Consider the following 22,544-nt stretch of genomic DNA (forward strand, 5'->3'; position numbering starts at 1 on the left):
AAGGCAGGGAACAGGGAAAGATTTGTGCTCTCAACTATTTCTATCCAACATTGTCCTAGAGGTGTTAGTCAGTGCAATAAGAGATGTTGAAGAAATAAAAGGCACAGGCTGGGCGTGGTGGCTCACGCCTGTAATCCCAGCACTTTGGGAGGCCGAGGTGGGTGGATCACCTGAGGTCAGGACTTTGAGACCAGCCTGACCAACATGGTGAAACTCCGTCTCTACTAAAATTACAAAAATAAGCCGGGCGTGGCGGTGGGCACCTGTAATCCCAGCTACTCAGGAGGCTGAGGCAGGAGAATCACTTGAACTTGGGAGATGGAGGTTGCAGTCAGCCAAGATTGCACCATTGCACTCCAGCCTGGGTGACAGAGCGAGACTCAGTCTCAAAAAAAAGAAGTAACAGGCACAAGGAATAAAAAGGAAAAAGAAAAACTGTTATTGTTTATACATGACACAATCATGTACACAGAAAATCCTATAAAGAATCTTCTTGAACAAATAACTGAATTTAACAAGGTCACAGGATACAGGATCAACATATGAAAATCAATTTTATTTCTATATGTTAGCAATGAAGAGTTGGAAAATAAAATTTTTAAACAATGCATTCGTAAAAGCACCAAAAATGCTTAGGGGTCAATATAACTAAATTATTTGCAAACTCTATATATTTAAAACTACAAAACACTTGAGAGAAATATAAACAATCTAAATAAATGGAAAGATAAGCCATGCAGATGAATTAGAAGAAACAGTTAATATGTCAATTCTATTCAAGTGGGACGTACAGGATTAATGTAATCCCAACAAAATCCAAGCAAATTTATCTTTGTAGAAAGTATCAAGCTGCTTCTAAAATTTAAAGGGAATTCGGTGGACCTAAAATAACCAAAACAATTTTGAAAAAGAAGAAGAAAAGGGAACCTACCGTACGTAATTACAAGACTTACTATAACTGTGGTAACCAAGATATTGTATTATTGGCAGTAAGACAGGCACATAGATCAATGGAATAGTCCAGAAATAGACACATGAATATATTATCAATTGATTTTTTTAGTCAGGTTCACTTTATCAATTGGCTTTTGACAAAGATATCACAGTCACTCAATGGGGAAAGGTTCACGTTTACAAACAAATGGTGCCAGAACAACTGGTATCCCTTACAGAAGAAAAAATAATCTTGATTCTTACTCTACACAACATACAAATTTTCATTTGACAAGGATCATAGAAAAAGTTTATAAAAAAAGATCATGGTAAAAGCTAAATTTCAGAAGAAAACAAAGGAGAAAGTCTTCGGGACCTTGGGGTAGGCAAAGATTTCTTAAGACACAAAAAGTGTGACGTACACCAAGTGCAGTGGCTCACACCTGTAATCCCAGCACTTTGGGAGGCCGAGGTGGACGGATTGCTCCAGGAGTTCAAGACTAGCCTGGGGAACATAGCAAAACCCCATCTCTATTTTTCATAGAAAATAAAATAAAGAAATAAAAAGCATGAACTATAAGAAAAAGTTGACAAATGGCTTTATCAAAATTCTGCTCTTTTAAAGATACCATTAAGGAAAGGAAACCCGGCCGGGCACAGTGGCTCATGCCTGTAATCCCAGCACTTTGGGAGGCTGAGGCGGGCGAATCACGAGGTCAGGAGATCGAGACCATCCTGGCTAACACGGTGAAACCCTGTCTCTACTAAAAATACAAAAATTAGCTGGGCGTGGTGGCGGGCGCCTGTAGTCCCAGCTACTCGGGAGGCTGAGGCGAGAATGGCGTGAACCCGGGAGGTGGCAGTGAGCTGAGATCGCTCCACTGCACTCCAGCCTGGGCAACAGAGCAAGACTGTCTCAAAAAAAAAAAAAAAAAAAAGAATAGGCAGAACTAATCTATAATCACGTAGGGGAGATTACAGTTGCCTGAAACTGGGAACGAAACAGGAGGCTCTACTACAAAATGGCATAAGAAAAAAAGGCATGAGGGAAATTGTAGGTGATGAAAATGTTTCATATATTATTTATGGTGATTATTACATATGAACATATGTCAAACATTAAATTGTACATTTACAATGGGGGCATTTTGCTGTATGTAAATTATATCTTAATTTTTTCTCTAGATGGAGTCTTGCTCTGTCGCCCAGGCTGGAGTGCAGTGGCATGATCTCAGCTCACTACAACCACTGCCTCCCAGCTCCCAGGTTCAATCAATTCTCCTGCCTCAGCCTCCCTAGTAGCTGGGATTACAAGTGCGTGCCACCACACCTGGCTAATTTTTTTGTATTTTTAGTAGAGACGGGGTTTCACCAGTTAGCCAGGCTGGTCTCAAACTCCTGACCTCATGATCCGCCTGCCTCGGCCTCCCAAAGTGCTGGGATTACAGGCGTGAACCACTGTGCCCAGACTAAATTATATCTTTTTTTTTTTTTTTTTTTTTGAGACAGAGTCTCGCTCTGTCGCCCCTTGTGTCTGAAACATTCCTCACTCAGGAGTGAAGGATCTTCACATAACTTGTTCCCCAACTCTACACAAGTCTTTGCTTAAATGTCATTTCATCAGAGGTTTCCTTGACAAGCCCATCTTTAGTACGGGAAGCTTTAGTTAATCACTATGGTTCAATAGCTATTGTCATAGAAACTATACCATATGAGATATAGATTAGGAAACATGATAGTTGCCTTCGAATACTGAAAGGCAATTATGTGGAAGAAGTAGAATTATTTTGTTTTTGTTATTATGTATTTATTATTATTATTATTTTTGAGACAGAGTCTTGCTCTGTCGCCCAAGCTGGAGTGCAGTGGCACTATCACAGCTCACTGCAGTCTTGACTTCCCAGGCTCAGGTGACCCTCCCACCTTAGCCTCCTGAGTAACTAGGACTAGAGGTATGCGCCACCATGCCCAGTAATTTTTTCTTTTTTTTGTAGAGATAGGGTCTCACTATTTTGCCTATGCTGGTCTCAAACCTCTGGGCTCAAGTGATCCGCCTACCTTGGCCTCCCAAAGTGCTGGGATTATCTATCGGCATGAGCCACTGCGTCTAGCTGTAGAATTCTTTTTTTTTTTTTTTGAGACGGAGTCTTGCTCTGTCGCCCAGGCTGGAGTGCAGTGGCGCGATCTCGGCTCACTGCAAGCTCTGCCTCCCAGGTTCATGCCATTCTCCTACCTCAGCCTCCCAAGTAGCTGGGACTACAGGTGCCCACCACCACTCCTGGCTAATTTTTTTGTATTTTGAGTAGAGATGGGGTTTCACCATGTTAGCCAGGATGGTCTCGATCTCCTGATCTCGTGATCCACCTGCCTCAGCCTCCCAAAGTGCTGAGATTACAGGCGTGAGCCACCGCGCCCGGCCAGAATTATTCTCTTAATAGGTCTAGTAGACTAGGCTTCCAGACTAAGCACTAGAATCTAAGCTCCAAAAGGTATGAGTCTCTGTTTTTTCCACCTCAGCATCCCTAGCACAGTGCACAATGTCCAGCAGATAGATGCTCAGTCAGTATTTGTTGAATCAATAAATATTCACTAAAAGGCAAATGGACCAAAATATAGGACTAAAGGGAAATGAATTTGAGCTCATAATGAACAGCTATTTATTTATTTATTTATAATTTAAAAAAATCTTTTTAAAGACGGTCTCGATCTGTCACCCAGGTTGGACTACAGTAGGTGATCACAGCTTACTGCAGCCTCAGACTCCTGGGCTCAAGAGGTCCTCTCGCCTCAGCCTCCTGAGTAGCTGGGGTTACAGGGCATGCCACCACGCCCAGCTAATTTCTTAATTATTTTGTAGAGACACAGTCTTGCTATGTGGCTCAGGTTGGTCTTTAACTCCCAGCCTCAAGCGATCCTCCAGCCTGGACCTCCCAAAGTGCAGGGATTATGGGCAGGCATGACCCACTGTGCCCAGCCTTAAAGTGGATTTCTTTTTTTTTTCTTTTTTTGGGGGGAGGGGACAGGGTCTTGCCCTGTCGCCCAGCCTGGAGTGCAATGGCATTATCACGGCTCACTGCGGCCTCAATGTCCTGCGCTCAAGCAATCTTTCAACCTCAGTCTCCTGGCTGGGACTACAGGCACATGCCACCATGCCTGGCTAATTTTTGTGTTTTTTGTAAAGATGGGGTTTTGCCATCTTACCCAGGCAGTCTCGAACTCTGAGCTCAAGCAATCAACTCACCTTGGCTTCCCAAAGTGTTGGGATTACAGGCATGAGCCACTGCACTCAGCCAAAATGTATTTCTTACTGTGGGTTTTGGTAAGAAAAATTTGAGAAACACTGGGACAAACTGATTAACAACAGAATTAGTCACTTTGCAAAGTAACACTTTCTATGCTACCACTGTAGCAGAGGTGAAATGTCATTGATTTAGGGTGACTGCATTTGGTAGGAGGTGGGACTGTATGATCTCTCAGGATTGTTCCAACTTCAACACTTTTAAACTATTTTGTTGCAGTTAAATGATATACTACATATGTTCCTGTTTGTTACAATGAGATCCTGAAATAAATCAAGTTATACTATAAAATGCCAGCATAAGTTGTTGGGTTTTTTTTTTTTTAGATACTCTAAAAATGAGAGAAACTATTGGTTCTACTTTGTGTATTAATTGTTTTAGGTATATTTTGCTATTGAACATGTGTGCTTAATTATTTGGTATTTTAGTGAAAGATTAGAGACAGAGAGATGAATCCTTTTTCCTGAAGAGGTTATAGGTCAAAGGCTGAGGGTAGAGAATTTATACCCCTAAATTCTAGAGAGGGAATTTCATTCTGCTTTTAAAGAACAATTCTGTTAAAAACAGGCTATTGGCTTCCATTACCCAGACATCTGTGCTACATTTCCACTTACCTAATAAAGCTCCAGACTTTTTTTCAATGTGAAATCATAAAAGCTCCAGACTTAAAGTGGCCCAAAAGTATTATGGTTTTATCACAGCTTACAACGTAAAAATTCTAATGTATCAATCACACTAGAGAAACACTGAAGCTTGGCACTGGGATGGAGTAAAAATGGTAAAATACCAATCATCTCGAGTTCTTAGGGATGAGTTATTCTGGTGCACTATTTTCTAAGGAATGAGAAATAAAGCAGTAATGTCCTTTGAGACCCCAAGGTAAAGAAGCCATAGAAATCTGGTGTGTCCCTTTCTGAGTGCTGTCACTTCTCAGCACTCAAATACTGCAATGTCCTCAGGACCAGTGACAGCATGCAGTCTGCTCACCGTGCCCATGGTTTCAAATTAGCTGTTGCAAAACTGAGATAAAATGACCTTGCTGGCATCTCAGTATCAATTTTGCACAATGTCAAAATACAGCTCTGGTATCAATAACATTATTAAGAAGCAAGATATACTCCCCATCCTCTTTAATGTTTTGTCTCAGAGGCCATTCCACCTAAGAGATGACCAGGTTCTAGGATGGGGCTTCCTCAACCCCTCTGGCTTGAGAATAAGGTGACTGGGGAAGAAGAGCCTGTCTAAAATAAATTATCCTTAGGAAGAAGTTGGCCGGGTGTGGTGGCTTATGCCTGTGATCCCAGAACTTTGGGAGGCTGAGGTGGGCAGATCACCTGAGGTCAGGAGTTCGAGATCAGCCTGGCCAAGATGATGAAAAAGACACACACACACACACACACACACAAATTAGCTGGGTGTGGTGGTGGGCGCCTGTAATACCAGCTACTTGGGAGGCTGAGGCAGGAGAATTGCTTGAATCCAGGAGGTGGAGGCTGCAGTGAGCTGAGATCACACCATTGCACTCCAGCCTGGGTGACAAAGTGAGACCTTGTTTCAAAAAAAAGAAAAAAAAGAAAGAAAAAGAAAAAGAAGGTGTCAGCCCTAGGGGGGAAAAGGAGAGAAATCCTGTAGGGTAGGGAATCAGGTCTTACAACTTTTCCTCATTAACTCCCTTTCCTTAGCGTGATCATAGCTCACTGCAACCTCAAACTCCTGGGCTCACGGGATCCTCCCGCCTTGGCCTCCCAAACTGTTGGGATTACAGGGTGAGCCATCGTGCCTGGTCTTGCTTCTGTTAACGTCTTCCCACTCCCAACCTCATTCTCATATGATTCTATCAGGAGCCTCTGGCAGTAGATAATTTGCCTCTGGGGGAAATGCAAACAACTAATAATCCCTGAAAAAGATAACTAATCTTATAAGAAACAGAAAATAAAGAGTTAAAACAATAAAGTACCTTGTAAGGATGTGAAATAATGAATGAGGTACTCAGTATACCTACTTTAAAAATGTACCCTTGTTTGAAATGAAACCTAAATCCCAAATGCAGTACATAACTGTGTGGACATGTCTTATAATATAAATGATTTACATTTTATAATACTAAAATAACAGTTTATACATAAAAACATTTCGGTACTTAAAAATAGCTCAAGGCTGGGAGTGGTGGCTCATGCCTGTAATCCTAGCACTTTGGGAAGCTGAGGTGGGTGGATCACTTGAGGTCAGGAGTCTGAAACCGGCCTGGCCAACATGGTGAAACCCCATCTCTACTAAAGTACAAAAAAATTAGCTGGGTGTGGTGGTGGGCGCCTATAATCTCAGCTACTCGGGAGGCTGAGGCAAGGCAGGAGAATCGCTTGAATCAGGGAGGTGGAGATTGCAGTGAGCTGAGATCGCGCCACTGCACTCCAGCCTGGGCGACAGAGAGAGACTCGTCTCACCAAAAAAAAAAAAACAAGCCGGGCGCAGTGGCTCAGGCCTATAATCCCAGCACTTTGGGAGGCCGAGGCAGGTGGATCACCTGAGGTCAGGAGTTTGAGACCAGCCTGACCAACATGGAGAAACCCCATCTCTACTAAAAATACAAAATTAGCCGGGCGTGGTGGCGCATGCTTGTAATCCCAGCTACTCGGGAGGCTGAGGCAGGAGAACTGCTTGAACCCAGGAGGCGGAGGTTGTGGTGAGCTGAGATCGTGCCATGGCACTTCAGCCTGGGCAAGGCAACAAGGGCGAAACTCCATCTCAAAAAATTAAAAAAAAAAACAAAAACTCAGGGGCTGGGCAGGGTGGCTCATGCCTATACTCCCAACACTTTAGGAGACCGAGGTAGAAGGATTGTTTGAGCCCAGGAGTTCAAGACTAGCCTGAGCAACATAGTGAGACCCTGTTTCTACAAAAAAAAAAAAAAAAAAAATTAAAAAATTAGCTGGGTGTGGTGGCCTCCTAGAGTTTGGAGGCTGAGGCAGGAGATTCGTGTGAGCCCAGGAGTTCGAGGCTGCAGTGAGCCACGATCACATCACTGCACTCTAGCCTGGATGGCAAACTGAGACTGTGTCTCAAATAAAAATAAATAAAAAATAAAAAAGTGTGTACCACCTCCTTCCACTCTCTCTCTTGCTCCTGCTCCCGCATGGGAGACATGGGATTGAGTTGTGTCCCCCAAAATTATATGCTGAAGTCTTAAACCTGGTACCTACACCGGAGACCTTAATTTGCAAATAGGGTCTTTGCAGATATAATCAAGTTAAGATGAGGTCATCCTGGATTAGGGTGGTATCATTATAAGGAGAGATCTGGAGAAAGGAGGACACTGAGAAGACACACACAGGGGCTGGGTGAGGTGGCTCACACCTGTAATCCTAGCACTTTGGGAGGCCAAGGAAGGGCAGACTGCTTGAGGCCAGGAGTTCAAGATCAACCTAGGCAACAGGATGGTCTCAAAGAAACAAAAACAAAACCACACACACAGAAGGAAGAGCACCACGTGAAGACAGAAGCAGAGGATGGAATGATGGAGCTACAACAGAAGGAATGCCAAGGATTGCTGGCACCCACCAGAAGCTAGGAAGAGGCAAGGAAGGACTCTGCCCTACAACCTCCAGAGGGAGCATGGCCATTTAACACCTTGATTTCAGACTTTAGCCTCCAGAACTGTGGGAGAAGAATCAACATACGTTGCTTTGTAGGTGATGTGATGCTAGGGTAGATGCTTGAAAGGCAAGTATGTTTTCACGCAGAAAAAAAAAAAAAAGAGGAAAAGCATTCTAGGCAGAAGATACAGTTTGAGCCAAGGCACAGACTGGTATAATCAGAAAATAGGAAGTAAGTTGTTCAATATGGCTGGAGCACAGGGTGCAAAAGAGATGGTGAGAGATGGGTTGAGCTCCTTATTTGCTTCATTAAAGAGTTTCGATTAGACCCTGTAAGCACTGGGATGGGGGTGGGGGGCATTAAGGGGTTTGATCTAATCAGCAGGAAGAACGTCATTGGCAGTGAGACCAGGCAGGAAGCAGTTGTAATCTAGACAAAATGGTAGGGGTAGAAATGGAAGTGGTTGGGCTGGGCATGGTGGCTCATGCCTGTAATCCCAGCACTTTGGGAGGCCAAGGTGGGCAGATCACTTGAGGTCAGGAGTTTGAGACCAGCCTGGTCAACATGGTGAAACCCCGTCTCTACTAAAAATAGAAAAATTAGCCAGGCATGGTGGCATGTGCCTCCTGTAATCTTAGCTACTCAGGAGGCTGAGGTGGGAGAATTGCTTGAACTTGGTAGGCAGAGGTTGCAATGAACTGAAGTTGCACCACTGAACTTCTCCAGTGTGGGTGATAGAGTGAGACTACATCTCAAAAAAAAAAAAAAAGAAAAGAAAAAAGAATGTAAGTCGTTGTAGGTAGTGGGATGGTGGTATGAGTCTGTTTTCTGTTACTTATAACAACAACAAAACACTGAAACCGGGTAATTTATAAAGAAAAGGAAAAAAAGCAGAAAAAAAATCGTGAAGAAGATAAAGGAAAAGAAGACAAATAAATGAAATGTATGTATTACAGTTGTGAAGGCTGAGACCTCCCAGGTCAAGGGTCCAAACTTGGCAGGGCTTTCTTGCTGGTGGAGACTCTTTGCGGAGTCCTGGGACAGTGCAGAAGGATCGGTAGTGATATGGTTTGAATCTGTGTCCCTGGCCAAATCTCATGTCGAATTGTAATCCCCAGTGTTGGACGTGGGACCTAATGTGAGGTGACTGGACCACTTGGGCAGAGTTCTCATGAATGGATTAGCACCATCCCCCCTTGATACTGTATAGTGAGTGAGTTCTCACGAGATCTGGTTGTGTGAAAGTGTGTGGCACCTCTCTTCTGCCTACTCCAGCCATGTGAAGATGCCTGCTCCTCCTATGCCTTCCACCATAACTGGAAGCTTCCTGAGGCCTCCCCAGAAGCAGAAGCTACTAGGCTTCCTGTACAGCCTGCAGAACTGTGAGCCAATTAAACCTCTATTCTTTATACATTACCTAGTCTCAGGTATTTCTTTATAGCAATGCAAGAACGGGCTAGTACAGGTGGCAAGGGGGCTGAGCGTGCTCATATCTCCCTTCCTCTTCTTATAAAACCACTAGTTCCTCCCATGATAACCCATTAATCCTTCATAATCCAATCACCTCTTAATGGCCCCACCTCTCAGTACTGCCACATTGTGCCACGCATGGTGGCTCATGCTTGTAATCCCAGGACTTTTGAGAGGCCAAGGCAGGCAAATCGCTTGAGCCCTGGAGTTGGAGACCAGCCTGGGCAACATGGCAAAACCCCATTACTACAAAAAATACAAAAATTAGCCAGGCATGGTGGCATGCACCTGTAGCCCCAGGTACTCAGGAGTGTGAGGTAGGAGGATCACCTGAGCTTGGGGAGGTTGAGGCTGCAGTGAGCCGTGATCATGCCACTGCACTCCAGCCTGGGCGACACAGTGAGACTCTGTCTCAAAAAAAAATACTGTCACATTGAGGATTAAGTTTCAACATGAGTTTTGAAGGGAACCAACATTTAAACCACAGTAGTGGTGATGAATATAAGTAGACAAGGCCAAGACAGGTGGCTCACTGGAGGTCAGGAGTTCGAGACCAGCCTGGCCAACTTGGTGAAACCCCATCTCTACTAAAAATAGAAAAATTAGGCCGGGCGCGGTGGCTCACACTTGTAATCCCAGCACTTTGGGAGGCCGAGGTGGGTGGATCACAAGGTCAGGAGATCGAGACCATGGTGAAACCCCGTCTCTACTAAAAATACAAAAAAAAAAAAATTAGCCGGGCGTGGTGGCGGGCGCCTGTAGTCCCAGCTACTCGGAGAGGCTGAGGCAGGAGAATGGCGTGAACCCGGGAGGCGGAGCTTGCAGTGAGCTGAGATCGCGCCACTGCACTCCAGCCTGGGCGACAGAGTGAGACTCCGTCTCAAAAAAATAAATAAATAAAAATAAAAATAGAAAAATTAGCCAGGCATGGTGGCGGGTGCCTGTAATTCCAGCTACTAGGGAGGCTGAGGCATGATAAAGGCTTGAACCCGGGAGGCAGAGGTTGCAGTGAGCTGAGATCACGCCATTGCACTCCAGCCTGGGTGACAGAGCCAGATGCCGTCTCAAAAAAAGAAAGAAAAGAAGTAGACAGAGATAAGCCAGAGGTAGAATCAGCAGGACTTGGAAGCAGCATAAATAACAGTGGGTAAACACATGGGCTATGCCATCAAAGTGAATCTAAACCCTGGCTCTGCTGTGGTTTACACATCCATTTCCTCACCTATAAATGGGGGTTTATAAGAGTGCAGTACCTACTTCATGGAATTGTAGATTCAACGCGACATTGCAAATGTCAAGAACTCCGCAGGTGCCTGGGACATTGTAGCTGCTCAATAATGTATGAGCTGCTGTTATAATTCTTATCATCATTGTTATCAATCACCAGTTAGATACAGAAGATAACCACAAACTTACTGAATTCCAAACTTATTACTGCAGCCTTTTCTTAACCGCTGAAATTTACTCCTTCATCTGTGTCTCCTTTCTTGGGAATTAGTACCACTATTTCCCTCTAGTGCCTAATCCAGGACCCAGGAACCGTCCCAGGCCAAACCTTTCCTTTCTCAGCCTCCATATCTATTCCTTCAGACTTGGAGACTAACAAACGAATAAGTAAATGAATGGCACATGTTGAAAGTTCCCTACATGATTTCTTTTCAATGTGTTCTGCTCTCAGGATATCTTCCCACCTCCAGATGTCTGATGAATTTTTTTTTTTTTTTTTTTGAGACGGAGTCTTGCTCTGTCCCCCAGGCTGGAGTGCAGTGGCGCAATCTCGGCTCACTGCAAGCTCCGCCTCCCAGGTTCACGCCATTCTCCTGCCTCAGCCTCCCGAGTAGCTGGGACTACAGGCACCCGCCAACACGCCCGGCTAATTTTTTGTATTTTTAGTAGAGACGGGGTTTCACCGTGTTAGCCAGGATGGTCTCGATCTCCTGACCTCGTGAACCGCCCGCCTCGGCCTCCCAAAGTGCTGGGATTACAGGCTGGAGCCACCGCGCCCGGCCTTGTTTGATGAATATTTACTTCCGTGTGTGTGTGTGTGTGTGTGTGTGTGTGTGTTTAATACTTAGCTCTTCTAGAAAGTATTTGGTGTACTGTGTGATGAGAAGATCTAAATTTTTCCCTAAGTAGCTAACTACTGTAGATAAGAAGGAGGGAGGGGTGAGAAAGGAAGAAAAAAAAGAGAAAATGGCCAGGTGACTAGATGCTAAGATAAATGATTGGTAGCATTTACACTGTTACCTCTTGTTTAAGGTTTGATTTTCAGAAACTGATCAGAAACGTAATTTTGTTCCACAAAAAGATGATCTGTTTCTTTTTTTTTTTTTTTTTTTTTTTTTTTTGAGACGGAGCTCGCTCTGTCGCCCAGGCTGGAGTGCAGTGGCGCGATCTCGGCTCACTGCAAGCTCCACCTCCCGGGTTCACGCCATTCTCCTGCCTCAGCCTCTCCGAGTAGCTGGGACTACAGGCGCCCGCCACCACGCCCGGCTAATTTTTTGTATTTTTAGTAGAGACGGGGTTTCACCGTGGTCTCGATCTCCTGACCTCGTGATCCGCCCGCCTCGGCCTCCCAAAGTGCTGGGATTACAAGCGTGAGCCACCGCGCCCGGCCCGATGATCTGTTTCTTAGAGGCAAATGCCTTCCTACTTCCCTCCTTTTCCCCCAACCTCTGTCTTTAATCAAGCTCACAGAGTTTGTATATAGGTCTACATATGTTATATAGGTGTATGTGATATGTCAGATATACCATATATACAAGAAAGACACAAGGCCATTTTATAAATTATGATGAAATATGTAAACATCAAAGGGACAGATATTTGTTTTCCACTGACCAACATATTCTCCTTTCCTTATGAGGAAGTGATATGGAAAGTCAGTCATTAAAATGTTGCTCACTGAGCATGAAGTCAGTATATTATGGATGTCTGGATATACACTCAGGAAATCTAGGCTGGAGATAAAGATTTAGAAATCATCAACAGAGGGTGGCATTTGAAAGACTTTAATAACTGATGATAAGAGTTTGGTAAAATGGACCAGGCGGGGTGGCTTACATCTATAATCCCAGCACTTTGGGAGGCTGAAGCAGGTAGATGTTTGAGCTCAGGAGTTTGAGACTAGCCTGGGCAACATGGTGAAACCTCATCTCTACAAAAAAAATATAAAAACTAGCTGGGTATGGTGGCACGGGCCTGTAGTCCCAGCTACTTGGGGGCTGAGGTGGGAGGATCACTTGAGCCCAGGGGTTGGAGGCTGCAGTGAGTTCGGATTATGCCACTGTCCTTTAGCCTCAGGGACAGAGCAAGCAACATTTTATTTAAATTAAATGTTATCTAATGTTTATTTAAATTAAATGTTAATGAGATGGTTTCTATACATTTACATTTAGCATTATTTGCCCTAGAATCCAAGCCAAAACAAACAAAAACAAAATCCCAGAGAAACACAAATTATTTATATAGTTCTCACATCATTTTTTTGAGATGGAGTCTGGCTCTGTTGCCCAGGCTGGAGTGCAATGGTGTGACCTTGGCTCACTGCAACCTCTGCCTCCTAGGTTCAAGTGACTCTCCTGCTTCAGCTTCCCAAGTAGCTAGGACTACAGACACACACCACCACACCTGGTTAATTTTTGTACTTTTAGTAGAGACGGGGTTTCACTATGTTGGCCAGGCTGTTCTCGAACTCCTGACCTCAAGTGATCCACCTGCCTTGGACTCCCAAAGTGATGGGATTACAGGTGTGAGCTACCGCAACTGGTCTTTTCCCTTTCCCTTTCATCCTTGAATGCGTGTGATTCAAAAATAAGAAAACACTCTACTGACATGGAAAGTTAAGAAAGTTAAGTTCCCTTGTATTATATGTATTGGTCTATACCTTGCTTTTCCTTTTTCTTTTTTTTTCTTTTTTTTTGAGACAGAGTCTCTCACTCTGTCACCCAGGCTGGAGTGCAGTGGCACGATCTCGGCTCACTGCAAGCTCTGCCTCCCGGGTTCACGCCATTCTCCTGCCTCAGCCTCTCCGAGTAGCTGGGACTACAGGCGCCCGCCACCACGCCTGGCTAATTTTTTGTATTTTTAGTAGAGACGGGGTTTCACCGTGGTCTCAATCTCCTGACCTCGTGATCCGCCTGCCTCGGCCTCCCAAAGTGCTGGGATTACAAGCGTGAGCCACCATGCCCGGCTGCTTTTTCTTAAATTAAGTTTGAGGCCAGAATGGCAAAATAGATTTTTAAAAATTGGCTGGGCATGATGGTGCAGGCCTGTGGTCCCAGCTACTTGGGAGGCAGAGACAGTGGATTGCTTAGGCCCAGGAGTTGGAGGCTGCAGTGAGCTATGGTAATACCACTGCACGTCAGCCTGGGCAACAGAGCAAGACCCTGTCTCTAAAAAATAAAAAATTGTGGCCGGGCGTGGTAGCTCACACCTGTCATCCTAGCACTTTGGGAGGCCGAGGCAGGTGGATCACAAGGTCAGGAGTTCGAGACCAGCCTGGCCAACATGGTGAAACCCTGTCTCTACTAACAATATAACAATTAGCCGCAGTGGCGCACGCCTGTAATCCTAGCTACTCAGGAGGCTGAGGCAGAAGAATCGCTTGAACTCGGGAAGTGGAGGTTGCACTGAGCTGAGATCATGTCACTGAACTCCAGCCTGGGGGACAGAGTGAGGCTCTGTCTCAGAAAAAAAATAAATAAATAAAAATAAAAAATTGCATGTGCCTGTAGTCCCAGCTACTTAGGAGGCTGAGGTGGGAGGGTCACTTGAGCCCAGGAGGTTGAGGCTGCAGTGAGCAGTGATTGCACCACTGCACTCCAGCCTGGGCACACAGACACTGTCTCAAAAAAAATTAAATTAAAATTAAATTTTTTTTTTTTAATTTGAAACAAGAAATTGGGAAGTCCAGAGTCCAGAGAAATAACTGGTTTAGAAGAAAAGCAACAACTTTGGTTTTATGTATGTTGGATTTAAGAGGAATGGGAAATCAGGTAGATATGGCCAGGAGGCCACTGGAAATGCTGGTCTGAAGTTCACAGGGACACTCAGACTTGAAGATAGAGGAGTAAGAGAATCTGCAAATAGCGATTAGGCTGTTAGCAGAAATGAAGGGGCTCAGAGGAAGCATGGGCTGAGAGGGGAACCTGGAGGATTGCCCATGGTTGTGCAGCAGGATGGGGAAAAGAAGCCAGTGTTACAGACAAGGAATTACAGGGAGAATTCAGAGAGCTTCATGACACATTAGCCAAGGGTGGAGAATTTCAAGAAAGATGCAGTGAAGGGGTTAAAGGGCCAACAGGCAGTAATAAAGTAGCTACCTGCGTTGTCTCATTTAATCCTCACATGCAACCTATTGAGGAGATGGTATTATTATTATTTTTTTTTTTGAGATGGAGTCTCGCTCTGTCGCCCAGGCTGGAGTGCAGTGGCACCATCTCGGCTCACTGCAAGCTCCGCCTCCCGGGTTCACGCCATTCTCCTGCCTCAGCCTCCTGAGTAGCTGGTACTACAGGCACCTGCCACCACGCCCGGCTAATTTTTTGTATTTTCAGTAGAGACAGGGTTTCTCCATGTTGGTCAGGTTGGTCTCGAACTCCCGACCTCAGGTAATCTGTCTGCCTCGGCCTCCCAAAGTGCTGGGATTACAGGCGTGAGAAACTGTGCCCAGCCCCAGAATTCTACTTTTTGTCTATGCATTTAAGTGAGGTAGATGAAGAATTAAAATTTGTCATACCTGGAAATTTATGAATGCTGCTCTTGAATGGAGTAAAAAAGGGAAGATTCTAAGTCAAACAGTCTGTGTTTGGAGGATTGTCCTGCAGAGAGAAAAAACAGATATTTATAATGTACTTTTGTAATAAGAGGCAGAAAGATCTGCTAAGGTACATAATATGTATTTAAATAAATTATATAAGGGCCAGGCACAGTAGCTCATGCCTGTAATCTCAACACTTTGGGAGGTCAACGCGGGCAGATAACCTGAGGTCAGGAGTTTGAGACCACCCTGGCCAATATGGTGAAACCCCATCTCTACTAAGTATATAAAAATTAGCTGGGCATGGTGGCAGGTGCCTGTAATCCCAGCTACTCGGGAGGCTGAGGAGGGAGAATTGCTTGAACCCAGGAGGCAGAGGCTGCAGTGAGCCAAGATCGTGCCTCTGCATGCCAGCCTGGGTGACAGAGCAAGACTCCGTCTCAAAAAAAAAAAAAAAAAAAAAAAATTATGTAAGAGCCTCTGTCAGATACCATTCTTAACATGTAAAAATAGATGATCTGGCACAGATTATTATTAATAATAGTTAATAATAATACTTAATAGAAAATCATTAATAATTAATAATATATAATATATAACAAATATGTAATATAATATATGATATAAAATATAATATACAATATAAATAAATCATTAATATTATTAATAATAGAAAGATAATTTGGCTTCAAATTGGCTTGGAAGTCTTTTGAAAGAAATATATACATTTTATATACATATTTTTATGTTTTATATATATAACTTTTTAACCTCACTCTTAATATTAAAGTTTATAAGAAGAGATTTCCAATATTATAATATATTACGGCAAATCAAAAGCAATCCTTTTTTTCGTTTTGTTCTGGTGTTTTTGAGATGGAGTCTCACTCTGTCACCCAGGCTGGAGTGCAGTGGCGTGATCTCAGCTCACTGCAACCTCCGCCTCCTGGTTCGAGCAATTCCCCTGCCTCAGCCTCCCGAGTAGCTGGGATTACCGGCGCACACCACCACGCCTGGCTAATATTTTGTATTTTTAGTAGAGACGGAGTTTTTCCATGTTGGCCAGACTGGTCTCGAAATCCTGACCAACCTCAGGCAATCCTCCCGTCTGGGCCTCCCAAAGTGCTGGGATTACAGGCGTGAGCCACCGTGCCTGGCCATTTGGTTTATTTTTTGAGACAGTCTCACTTTGTCACTCAGGCTGGAGTGCAGTGGCACAATCACGGCTCACTGTAGCCTTGATCTCCCAGGCTTAAGCGATTCTCCCTCTTCAGTCTACCAAGTAGTTGGGACTACAAGCACCCACCACCAAGCTTGGCTAATTTTTGTATTTTTTAGAAAGATGAGGTTTCGTCATGTTGCCTAGGCTGGTCTCAAACTCTTGGGCTCAAGCAATCCCCCCACTTCGGCCTCCAAAAGTGCTGAAATGATAGGCATGAGCCACTGTCCCCGGCCCAAACATACTTTTTAACTTTGACAAGAAAATAAACTGAAGACAACACTATTCAAAGGCAGGCCAGCTGATGATACCAAGATAGTTAAGTCCTATCGCTCTTTTCCTCCAAATGTCATCAATGTGGGATTACAGGTATGCACCACCACACCCGGCTCATTTCGTATTTTTAGTAGAGACGGTATTTCTCCATGTTAGTCAGAACTCCCAACGTCAGGTGATCCGCCTGCCTCAGCCTCCCAAAGTGCTGGGATTATAGGGATGAGCCACTGTGCCCAGCCTTTTTTTTTTTTTTTTTGAGACAGTCTCACTGTTGTCACTCAGGCTGGAATGCAGTGGTGTGACCATGGCCCTGACCTCTCAGGCTCGAGCGATCCTCCAGCCTTAGCCTTCTGAGTAGCTGAGACTACAGGTTTACCAGGCTAAATTTTGTATTTTTGTAGAGACAGGGTTTTTCCATGTTGCCCAGGCTGGTCTTGAAATCCTAGGCTCAAGTGATCTTCCCACCCTGTTGGAATAATAGGCATGAGCCACTGTGCCTGGCCCCAAATTAATAGTTTTTGAGAACAACTCATTGCCACACTAAAAGCTCATCTGTCACCTAGCCCTAATGAGTTAGAAGGGCATTCAGAGAATGGCATTTACTTGGAATGCTTCACTGCTTCAACACTGCCGCTTAAGGGCATATTAACTACTGTCCAGTGTACTGGGTGTGTGCAGTGGTAATGTGTGGCCTTTTTTTTTTTTTGAGACGGAGTCTCGCTCCTGTTGCCCAGGCTGGAGTACAATGGCACAATATTGGCTCACTGCAACCTCCGCCTCCCGGGTTCAAGCGATTCTCCTGCCTCAGCCTACCGAGTAGCTGGGACTGCAGGAGCCTGCCACAATGCCCGGCTAATTTTTGTATTTTTATTAGAGGCGGGGTTTCACCATATTGGCCAAGCTGGTCTCGAGCTCCTGACCTTGTGATCCGCCTGCCTCGGCCTCCCAAAGTGCTGGGATTACAGGCGTGACCCACCGCACCTGGCCTAATTTGTGGCTTTTTAACAGAACTGATTTCTTTTTCCTTTTTCTTTTTGTTTTTGCTGCAGGGTCTCATTCTCACCCAGGCTGGAGTACAGTGGCACGATCTTGGCTCACTGCAACCTCTGCCTCCCAGGTTCAGGGATGCTTGCACATCAGCCTTCCGAGGAGCTGGGACCACAGATGTGTACCATCACACTTGGCTAATTTTTTTGTATTTTTTGTAGAGATGGGGTGTCACCACGTTGCCCAGGGTGGTCTCGAACTCCTGGACTCAAGCAATCCACCCACCACCTTGGCCTCCCAAAGTATTGGGATTACAGGCATGAGCCACTGCACCTGGCCAAAAGAACTGATTTCTGAGCATGGTCTGTGCCCTAGACAATTTTTACATGCTGATGGAATGCTATTTTTTCAAATGACCACCAAGTTCCACTCTAGTAGATATTAGAGCAGATCTGTGGATGGACACTCAGGATCCTTTTTTTTAAGGGTCTCGATACATTGCCCAGGCTGGTCTTGAACTCCTGGGCTCAAGAGATCCGCCCACCTCGGCCTCCCAAAGTGCTAAGATTACAGGCATGAGCCACCACGCCTGGCAGGATCCTTTTTTTTAACGGTCCCGATATATTGCCCAGGCTGGTCTTGAACTCCTGGGCTTAAGAGATCCGCCCACCTCGGCCTGCCAAAGTGCTAAGATTACAGGCATGAGCCACCACGCCTGGCATCAACACCTTTCTAACTTCCTTCTGGAAACTAAAAAGTACATTTCCCAGATTCCTTTACAATTCAGTTTCCCCATGTGTAATGTAGCCTATCAATGAGATGTTCTGTGAGATCGGGAAGGCAGAAATGAGGTGGGAACCATCTTTCTTCTGTTTTGGCTGTTAATGCTGGCAAGTGCATTTATGGAAACATTGTATTTTTTTCTCATAGCAGCATTCCAGTGTCAAAAGCTTCACGACTGTCAAGAGACAAACATGGTAAAGACAGGAGTCACTGTTTGGTAGGAGTTCAGGGAAATTCAGGGGTAGCAGGGTTGTTTCCTTTTATTTATTTATTTTCAGAGGCAGGGTCTCACTCTGTCATCCAGGATGAAGTGCTGAAGTGCAGTGGTGCAATCAGCTCACTGTAAACTCGAACTCCTGGGCTCAAGGGGATCCTCCCACTTTGGCCTCTCAAAGTGCTGGATTACACTGCGCACAGCCCATAGCAGTTAGTCGACCCTTAAATTATACTAGCAATGTCACTGGCAGCCTCCTGATTCCCCCCCCGGGGGGCCTGTTCGGCAGTCTTTTTTTTTTTTTTTTTCCTTTGAGATGGAGTTTTACTCGTTGCCCAGGCTGGAGTGCAACGGTGTGATCTCAGCTCACTGCAACCTCCACCTCTCGGGTTCAAGTGATTCTCCTGCCTCAGCCTCCCAAGTAGCTGGGATTACAGGAACGTGCCACCATGCCTGGCTAATTTTTATATTTTTAGTAGAGACGGGGTTTCACCACGTTGGCCAGGCTGGTCCCGAACTCCTGACCTCTGGTGATCCGCCCGCCTTGGCCTCCCAAAGTGTTGGGATTACAGGCGTGAGCCACAGCACCCGGTGAGGTGTTTTTTTGTTTTTGTTTTTGTTTTTTTTTGTTTTGAGATGGAGTCTCGCTCTGTCCTCCAGGCTGGTGTGCAGTGACATGATCTCGGCTCACTGCAACCTCTGCCTCCCGGGTTCAAGCAATTCTGTCTCTGCCTCTGGAGTAGCTGGGACTACAGGCGTGGGCCACCATACCTGGCTAATTTTTGTATTTTCAGTAGAGATGAAGTTTCACCATATTGGCCAGGCTGGTCTCGAACTCCTGACCTCATGATCCGCCTGCCTCGGCCTCCCAAAGTGCTGGGATTATAGGCGTGAGCCACCGTGCCCGGCCAGGTGTTTCTTTTTATCAATGTGAGCATGGACTAATACAGGGACAATAATAATACCTATAGCTTATAGAGCTGTGAGATGGAGAAAATTAGAAGATAATCCAAGCAACATGCTTATAACAGTGCCTGGCTTATAACAAGCCCTTGATAAATGTCAGCTATTATTATTAATTATCTAAACATTTAAAAACACTGCTTTCAATGAGTACAAAATGTAAACATTTTAGAATTTTATTACCACACATTTTCTTGTCTTATAGAAATGGGGATACAGAAGGCCAGGCACAGTGGCTCATGCCTGTAATCCTAGCACTTTGGGAAGCTGAGGCGTGTTTATCACCTGAGGTCAGGAGTTCAAGACCAGCCTGGCCAACATGGCGAAACCCCGTCTCTACTAAAATACAAAAATTAGCCGGGCATGATCGCAGGTGCCTGTAATCCCAGCTACTCAGGAGGCTGAGACGGGAGAATCGTTTGAACCTGGGAGACAGTGGTTGCGTGAGCAGAGATCACACCACTCCACTCCAGCCTGGGCGGCTGAGTGAGACTCCGTCTCAAAAAAAAAAAAAAAAAGAAAAAGAAAATGTTACCACAGAAGCAATTGCCTGAGAATGAGATCGACAACCTAAAATAAGATTTGCAACCTAAAAGTTTATGTTTTAATGTTGCTGAGTACAGTGGCTCGAACCTGTAGTCCCAGCTACTCAGGAGGCTAAGGCAGGAGGGAGGATCCCTTGAGCCCAGGAGTTCGAGGCTGCAGTGAGCAATGATCATGCCACTGCACTCTAGCCAGGGCAAGACTCCATCTCTATTAAAAAAAAAAAAAAAAGAAAATTTAAGTGTTTATACTTAGAATACTATTCTAATGTATATATTTAAAAAGTCATGGATAAAATTATGGCTTAGTTTGGTTTGCTGAAGTATCTTCTGGTGATGAAAAATACATTGTAGATTTTGGAATAAAACTTCCCCCAGCTGGGCATGGTAGCTCCTATCTATAATCCTAGCACTTTGGAAGGCCCAGGCAGGAGGATCACTTGAGCCCAGGAGTTCGAGACCAGCCTGGGCAACATGGCGAGACCTCGTCTCTACAAATAATTTAAAAACTAGCCAGGTGTGTGGTAGTATATGCCTGCGGTCCCAGCTACTCAGTAGGCTGAGGTGGGAGGATCACTTGCGCCTGAGAGGCTGAGGCTGCAGTGAGCTGTGATTGTGCCACTGTACTCCAGCCTGGGCAACAGGGCGAGACCCTGTCTCAAAAACAAAAACAAAAAACTTCCCCCAGATATTCTGGAACTGTAAGAATTTTATGTTGGACCTAGTCCAACAGTGCTAGGGAGACAGAGGTAACTGAAGGTGATATAAGGCACCCGTTATGCCCTCCGTGTTTCACACGCTGCTGAGAGCCACAGGATTCAAAGCGATGGAAGTTTTCTGAAGGGTCAGAAAAACAGGCGAAAGAAAACAACTTCATCTTTCGATACAATAATTAATTTTACATTGTTCTGAACTCCACAACAGTATATTTTCCTTTTTTAAATTCTTGAGACAAGGTCCCACCAGCCTGGAGTGCAGTGGTACAATCTTGGCTCACTGCAGCCTTGGCCTCCGGGGCTCAAGTGATCCTGCTTGTCTCCCACATAGGTGGGACTATACCATGTCTGGCTCTTTCTATATTTTAACAGAAAAATCTTTTATTCTTTTTTTTTTTTTTTTTTTGAGAGAGTCTCACTCTGTTACCCAGGCTGGAGTGCAGCGGCATGATCTTGGCTCACTGCAACCTCCCACTCCTGGGTTCATGTGATTCTCATGCCTCAGCCTCCTAAGTAGCTGGGATTACAGGCACGCACCACCACACCTGGCTAATTATAATATTTTTAACAGAGACAGGGTTTCGCCATGTTGGCCAGGCTGGTCTCAAACTCCTGGCCTCAAGTGATCTGCCTGCCTTGGCCTCCCAAAGTGCTGGGATTACACGTGTGAGCCACTGTACCTGGCCCTTTTATTCTATTTTTATGAGAAGGGCAGATACTCAAATTGGAAGGTAAAACACATTTATTCAAGACATTTATTGAGCAACTACTCTATACTAGACTATACCTGGTCCTGAGAATATAGAGGTGATGAAATGTCAAAGGTCAGTGCTCACTTTCAAGCAGCTCACTGTCTATTAGGAGAGACAGTCAGAGAAGAGACAGGAAAAGGAGAGACTTTTAGACAAAGTGACAATACAATGAAGAAAATACTAATAGTAGAAGGGAACTATAAAATGAAGAAAGCAAATGATTGTACCTGGGAGTATGGAGAAACATTTCCAAAAGGCTCAACATTTAGGTTGGGTCTTGAAGGATGAAAAGAAGTTTATACATGAGAAAGAGGGCAAAAGGCATTCTAGCCAGAGAGAGCACCAAATGGGAAGGCAAAAACCGCATATTAAACAGTATGGCCTCCTCGGGGATGGTAAGAAGTTTGCTATAGCTAGAGACTGTGGGCCTACGGAAGGAGGGCAGAAGATGAAACTAGAAAAGTATGTAAGAGCTAGATCTTGGAAGCCCCTCCAGTTTTGTGGGTTCTGAGGCACTTCTGAAGGATTTTAAAAAGAAGAAACACAGGATTATAGGTCTACCAATCATTAGCTGTGTGACTTTGTCAAGTTACTTAACTCTAAGCATTGGTTTCCTTTTTGTAAAATGAGGTTATTGACTGTTAAGAGGCTCTAAGGAAGTCTGTTAAGAGGATTAAATAAGATAATCGATAAAATAAATAAGATTAAATAAGACAAACAGAAATAAGCACATGAAGAGATGTTTAGCATCATTAATTATTAGAGAAATGCAAATCAAAATCACAATGAGATACTACCTCACACCCACTAGGATAGTTTGCTACAATAATTTTTTTTAATTTTTTTCTTCTTTTTCTATATTTTCTTTTTTTTCCATGTTTTTCCAGAGATACAATAATTTTTTTAAAAACACGAAAATACTAAGTGTTGGCCAGAGTATAGATAAATGAGAACCTTCACACACTGCTGGTGGAAATACAAAATGGTACAGCGACTTTGGAAAACAGTCTGGGAGTTCCTCAAATGATTAAACAT

General features: G+C 44.5%; 1 protein-coding gene across 6 annotated transcripts in view; it reads right to left on the reverse strand.

The window, feature by feature from the left end:
• Window positions 1-22,544, reverse strand: part of ZBTB8A (zinc finger and BTB domain containing 8A) — a 62,721-nt gene that overhangs the window by 33,823 nt on the left and 6,354 nt on the right. For 3 of the 6 annotated variants that reach the window (XM_055255565.2, XM_055255568.2, XM_063627976.1), the window contains exon 2: window positions 15,037-15,118. The gene's annotated coding sequence lies outside the window, so the exon portion shown is untranslated. Of the gene's footprint in view, window positions 1-15,036; window positions 15,119-20,132; window positions 20,278-21,544; window positions 21,612-21,736; window positions 21,893-22,544 lie in introns of those variants that run through there. The other 3 variants (XM_055255564.2, XM_055255566.2, XM_055255570.2) reach the window with 3 other exon arrangements.

This window comes from Symphalangus syndactylus, chromosome 12 (genome assembly GCF_028878055.3).
Source record: "Symphalangus syndactylus isolate Jambi chromosome 12, NHGRI_mSymSyn1-v2.1_pri, whole genome shotgun sequence".
In the NCBI taxonomy this organism is placed as follows: domain Eukaryota; kingdom Metazoa; phylum Chordata; class Mammalia; order Primates; family Hylobatidae; genus Symphalangus; species Symphalangus syndactylus.